Consider the following 6,720-nt stretch of genomic DNA (forward strand, 5'->3'; position numbering starts at 1 on the left):
TCATCGTGTCCGCTCTTGCCGCATCGCCCAGCAGCAGCAGTAGCATCTCCTCTCTCCCCAGCATTGATACATTCGTCCGTGACCAGGTGGCTCCACAGGTACTGCCCTGGCGCATTAGCATTGAAAGCACTATAACTACTGCCAATAACGATTGTTCGAGGTTAATGAAGCAAGGGATTGCAATCACAAGCGCTTGAATGCCAGCGGGGCTGGCGCAATTGCTCTTGCATACTCCAGCCACCTGGTTCCTATGTAAATGAAGTGCTCAGCATGTGGATGAATGCAAGACTGTGGCTTCCAGGAGCCACTTCATTGCGGGTGTTCTGCTTGCGCTGACCTACAGGCATCGCCCGCACGGCCACCCCAATGCTACACTCACGAGGAGCTGGTGTCACCACTTTCATCACCACCCCTCCCTTCCTCCCGGCTCCAGTCGACTCCACCTGACTGCTCGTCCCAACTCTATCCCTCGTCTCGTATTCACCCTTCGTTGGCGATCCACGCCGACATGCAGGGCGACGTACAGTGCGATACGCGAGGTGCGAGAGACTGGTCTTCGCGGGAGACGTGGGGATTGTCTTCGGAGGCATCCCAAACAGTATCCGAGGACGGTTCCGAGATGCACGAGACAGCACGAGTCGTGCAGAGACAATGCGGGTGGAACTCTCCCCTGGGTCGTCAGGGATCTCGGGCATCCCCTCAGCCCTGGGGGAGCAGCTCACGGAGCCCGTCTCGGCCCTGGCGACACCGCTCGCAGAGCCCGTCCGGGAGGCTGCCCCACGCTCGGCCTCGACGCGCATCGCTGCATGTGGAGGAGGAGGAGCCACGGAGGCTACATAAATATTACCCCCAGACTCCATTCTCCTCCGGCACCTCCCTTGATTATGCCTGCGAAGTCAGCGACTGCAGGAGGAGTGGATCGAGTGAGAGCGATGGTGCCTGGCGTGGAGGCGAAATGGTCAAGGGATCATACAAGCAGTGTGGCTCTAATGGTGTTGTCATGGCAAAAGGTACTGCTGGGAGACAATATTAATCTACCTGCATTTTTCAGGCTTATTCCTGACCTAATTCCCAGATTAAGTGTCGGTTTTAAATCTAGGTTTGGTTACTTTGGAGCAAAACCTGAGTGGACAGAGCCATTTTGTGGTGAGTGGGAATCATGGTTTCTTTAATCGACAAGCTTAGCCCAGTGCAGTGGTGCACGACCATCTCCCAGGCAAGGGTTGGGGCTCGGTGAGAGTCCCAGCCCTTGCAGTCCATCTCCTTGCAGCGCTGCTGCCCTTGCCGAGACTGAACGACTTTTCCATAGCAATGGGACCCAACGAGAAATGTTTCCCTCAATGGAATCTAAAGAATAAGCCGTTCTAATTTTCCATCACATTTGTCTACTTATCACTCTTCTGCACTTCATTAGTGGTTATAATACAATCTCTATTAATACAGTTAAAGATGATTGTGATAAGGGAGGGAGAAAGGCAGAAATATACCCATATTTCTGCATTTCGCCCTCCCTTATCACAATCATACCCATGTAAGCTCTGAGTGAGTTTGTGAATGTGAAGGGCAGTGACTTCGTCTTTCAAAGTGTGAGCACAGAGCAGACACTTGGAAGGTCTAGAAGGGTGGGCCTGAATGCAAGGCAAGCTCCTCCGTGGAAAGTGCACATGTGGGTGAGGGGCATCGAGGCTTTCTGAAAGCATTGACGACTAATTACAATGCTCACCCCAACTTTCAGTATTATCATTAGGATTTGCACATGTGATTTCAGCAGTGACATGAAATATGCATTGCATGGGATAACATTCTACTACAGCTATGTTTAACTGTTGCCATGATTGACTAGCTATGCTGATTCCATAATTCTAGTTAGAATTAGAGATACGCATATAATATTCTAACATCTTAAACGTCAAATTACAAATGACATATATAGCAGTGGCATCATGTTCATCATTTTACCTCTAGGGCTTGGTAACCAGTTGCTTCGAATCTGTCGGATGCTGCTGCCTCCTTCTCTCTAATTTTGACGTAAACTATTCTTTTTTCCTGCAATTCGTTTTCTCCTTGTTTTGGCAACTTGAAATGTGACTGGCATCTCACCAGCAGCAGGTGATCATTGCCGCACCTCAGAATAGCATGGTTGGCTACATAAGGTGTGAAAAGAAGTTCAACATACATACGAATTTCCTGTGTTAAATCTACTTTGGACAGCGATATTCCTGACATTCTATATTTATCCATGAGACTAAAGTACATTTCAAATTTAATTTCTGCATTTCGGCTCCTCCACATCCACTCTCTTGATGGCTTCTGCTCAGATAAGTGTTTGTTATTTTTGTCGTGTGGCTGACTGCAAACTTTGGCAGGTGTTCTCCCCCTTAATTTGTTTGCTGTGATGTCAAATTCACCAACCAGCCTCTCTTTCTCTTGCCGAGACGTGACATTTATCGGGCTGCATTATCTGGTGTTTCAACAATGTTAGCTGTGAGATCAGCGCGGGGGCCAATATTCAACACGAGTGTCAACAGACGCCTCTTGACATGAGTGCATATAAAAATTGTTACCGTAGACTTTATTTTCTACACGTCTGCATAGTGGAAACTAGTCAACAAAATGTATCGATATAGCTTTTTCACATGCACATTACAGTGACATTGATTGTCGGCACACTCAATCCTGCTCATGTAAAAATATCCAGTTTTCGAGTTGCAACACCATGATTCAGTTGACAGCCTCTAAGTCAATGAGACCGCAATGCACTTGCTCTGGAATGGCGATGTAGTGAATCAAATCCCATATAGACCCTCCTGAACACCTCTTGGGATTTCCGAAACAGAAATAATGGAGTTCAGATATAACTCCTCAGAGGGATCTTGAAGTGAGTATGTTGTCCCTTCTGCTTTCACCCACACACCTACCAGAGCCCAAACAGGAGAGGCTCCATTCATCTTCAACTCACCGTTATGGGAGACAGTCCTCACGGGCCGGGGCCGGGACCAGGACCCTGGCGCGGAATGGGACTGGGATTGGGACTGTGACTCCAGCCCAAGCTGCAACTGGGGCTGGGGCTGAAGGTGGCACGAGGGATGGACTTGTGGATGGAGTTCAGGACTCATTTGAGGATTTCGTCGCTCGCTCTCGCCATCCAGACGTCGTGCTCCATCACAGCACCCCACGCTTAGCCTCCATCGTCATCAAGCGCCTCTCTATGAGGCTCAAACAGTGACTAAGGCCAATAGTGGCCTCATAGAGCTCATTCTTTATACATATGTAGTGTCTTGAATCACGGAAGAATAAACTCCTTTGAGGCACACACTGTTTATTGTCTTTCTTCGACACGGTCCTAAACACACAAGGGGTATACGGTCCCCTTACCCGTTAACCTGAGGAGGTACAGCCTCCGGGCTTGGCGGGACCTACACACAGCCTACCTGCTAACCTGAGGTACAGCCTCTGGACTTGGTGGGAACTACACACGAGTCTACCCGCATAACCTAGCGTCCTCCGGCTGGGACCTAGGGGAGGCTAACTGACCCACCGCTAGCTCGGTGGGTCCCCGACCTCTGGTCACGCAGAGCCTCAGCCCTTAGAAGGGCTGGAAGGCTGGGACCCAGGGTCCTGCCCTATCCAGGACCTATTTTCCCCCGACCACTGGTAACTCTGAGCCTCAGCCCTTAGAAGGGCTAGAAGGCTTGGTCCAGGGTCCTATCTTCTTCAGCCGGGCTTGGGTCTTCGTGTGAGGAGAACTGAGCCAGAGCTCTCAGCGCTCCGGCTTTTATACTGGTTTGTGGCTGGGCTTGTCCAATCCCACGCTACTTTGTGAACCCTTCTGATTGGTTCTTCCCAATCTGTCGTTTGGATCATCTTTCCCCTTATCTGACCCTTGACCGTTTGTCTGGCGGGAATCTGTAAATACGATCCGCTCTCACCTCTCCCTGACCCCGACCGTTTACCGAGGGAGGCAACGCTGTACCATAGGTCCCCGAATAATGAGTAGCTATCACCTCTACACATATTTAGAGGTGGTACGTACCGGGATGTAGCGAGCCATCGCGTAGCCGGTGTCTACATCACGGTCCGCACACGGGTGGCTACACCGACGTCCGCACTAGCCCCGCCCCTCGGGGAGCAGAGGGCTATATAAGGCGATGCGCATGAGCGCTCGGGAGTCGTTGGAACCAGTGAAGAATGAAGACGGAGCAAGCTACATAGGACCCTGGGACCCCTAGCCCCGCTGCCCTTATCAGGGCCGGGACTCTGTGGCTCAGTGGTGAGACCCTGGGTACTCACAGCCCGACGTCCTTATCAGGGCCGAGTTTGATGAGCCAGTGGTTGGGACCCGCACCCTGGCTAGGTCGGGTCAGATAGCCTCCTCTAGGAAGGACATAGCCGGAGGACCTGAGAGCGTAGCTGGTGTCAGGCTCGCGTAGCCGTAGGCTGTGTTCCTAGGCTGTATAGATGACTGTGCTGTAGGGGGTTATAAATAAATACGTGCTGCCTCCGTCAACTCGTCTCCTGCAGTATTTAAGCTGTTACACATATATACAGTCTTAAATGTATTTTTTAGGAATAAAAAGTTTGTTTGCAGGCTATGGCAGCACGTCTATTGATGACTGTTGGGCATCTTCTCTCGGCACTCTAGCAGGCTGTGCAGAAATGTCTTGTCACTATAAAGGGAGCAAGATTTTGCCCTCCTCGCTGGATTATGAAGCCCTCTCTCAGCTGATATTCTATGCTGTCCATGTCATTTCAAGCCAAATCCATGCTTGAGAATATTCCAAGTCATGCACATCTTAAAAAAAAAATGTACCATTACAATATTGATATTTTGTATGTCACACCACGTAGCCCGATCAGGGGTGATTGTGTGTTCATAAAAACCTTACATGCACCTGTGCAGATAGACGGAAATATTGTTTCAAGTCAATTTCTGTGGCTTCAGGAACGGTTACAATAATGCCTACAATCTCAGTGTGCTTGATCTGAGCTAAAGGGTTTATAAAATCCTGCATGCAAGAAAGAAAATATTTATTTGTGGTCTCTATGGGAACCTCATTTGCCAGTAAAAATATGATAATTGTTTTTTTACCCTTCTATCTGGCAACAAAACTGACACCTTTTTACAAGGAGTCATGTTTGCATAGACCACAATACCTGCAGTCATAATGCAAACAAAAAACATAACTCTGATAATGTGCACTGTCCTTGAAGTTGATTGGTCCACACCCGAGACAGCTTTCCTTAGAGCCTAGTCTCACATGGGTTGGACCAGATGACGCCAAAAGGCGCACAACTCAAAGACAATGCACCATCAGAGTATGAGAGCTAGGGGCAAGCATCTACACTATGGGAACCTCATTTGCCAGTAAAAATATGATAATTGTTTTTTTTTACCCTTCTATCAGACTAGGCTCTAAGGAGAGCTGTCTCGGGTGTGGACCAATCAACTTCAAGGACAGTGCACATTATCAGAGTTATGTTTTTTGTTTGCATTATGACTGCAGGTATTGTGGTCTATGCAAACATGACTCCTTGTAAAAAGGTGTCAGTTTTGTTGCCAGATAGAAGGGTAAAAAAACAATTATCATATTTTTACTGGCAAATGAGGTTCCCATAGTGTAGATGCTTGCCCCGAGCTCTCATACTCTGATGGTGCATTGTCTTTGAGTTGTGCGCCTTTTGGCGTCATCTGGTCCAACCCATGTGAGACTAGGCTCTAAGGAAAGCTGTCTCGGGTGTGGACCAATCAACTTCAAGGACAGTGCACATTATCAGAGTTATGTTTTTTGTTTGCATTATGACTGCAGGTATTGTGGTCTATGCAAACATGACTCCTTGTAAAAAGGTGTCAGTTTTGTTGCCAGATAGAAGGGTAAAAAAACAATTATCTTATTTGTGGTCTGTTTGAAGTTTGATGTTACCGTTTCTGAAGATGTTTCTCTTATGCAAGTTTCCACAGCTCGTGACACTGTTATTCACTCTGGCATATGTGTAGTGACGTATATTGAGTCACTATTGCGTCTAGCGCTAACTATTGGAAGAAGGGTGGTACTGTGCATGTTAGCGTCTCTCTCTGGCACCAGAGTGCATGGCATAGAAGCGGGCCCGAGAGGGCAGGCTTCTGGTGACGGCCAGAGAGAGGGCACTTCACACGTGACATGAGGCCCAGCACCTTCCAGTAGGATCCAGAAGGGGGCGTGGCCAGGCCACGTTCAGGGGCATCAAAGGGAAGTCCCGAGCGCCGATCCGGGCTGCCTCTGGGAATGGAACCCGCCGGGCTACGTCTTCGATCTTCGGTCTTCGCGCACGGCATCCTGGACCAGGCAGTGTGTTAACTAACCTGGTCTGAGTGTGTAGTTACCCGTGGTGGTCACCACTCTATGTCGTTAATCAGTGTACGTTTATACAGTTACCCTGTTGGGGTGTTATAATAAACGTGTTGCCTCCAAGTTCAAGTGTGCGCCTCTGTGGAACCCACTACATATGCAAGAAGAAGCTATGGGCTGCATTGTTATGCACGTGTATGCTAATAGCTCTAATTTTACAGGTGTTGAATATTGCATTTGAAAATTAGCATTACGTAGTTTATATAAACCGGGTGGTGGTGTTGCATGCCTGTAATCCAGCACTGTGGAGGCAAGGGTTGGTGAATCGGACAAATGTAAAACTCTTCCTGTTTTGGGATAAAGGTGCCATACCTTGGCTGGCCAGGATAAGGAC

At 48.7% G+C, this 6,720-nt stretch overlaps 1 long non-coding RNA gene across 1 annotated transcript; it reads left to right on the forward strand.

Annotated features, from left to right (window-relative positions):
• The first annotated feature begins 343 nt into the window (after positions 1 to 343).
• LOC144729523 (uncharacterized) lies at positions 344 to 3,313 on the forward strand. Its single transcript, XR_013587717.1, has 2 exons — positions 344 to 1,010; positions 2,922 to 3,313. It is a non-coding gene; the product is annotated as an uncharacterized LOC144729523 (long non-coding RNA).
• The last annotated feature ends 3,407 nt before the right edge of the window (positions 3,314 to 6,720 follow it).

The sequence above is a fragment of the Lampetra planeri genome, chromosome 33 (assembly GCF_965212315.1).
Source record: "Lampetra planeri chromosome 33, kcLamPlan1.2.h2, whole genome shotgun sequence".
In the NCBI taxonomy this organism is placed as follows: Eukaryota; Metazoa; Chordata; class Hyperoartia; order Petromyzontiformes; family Petromyzontidae; genus Lampetra; species Lampetra planeri.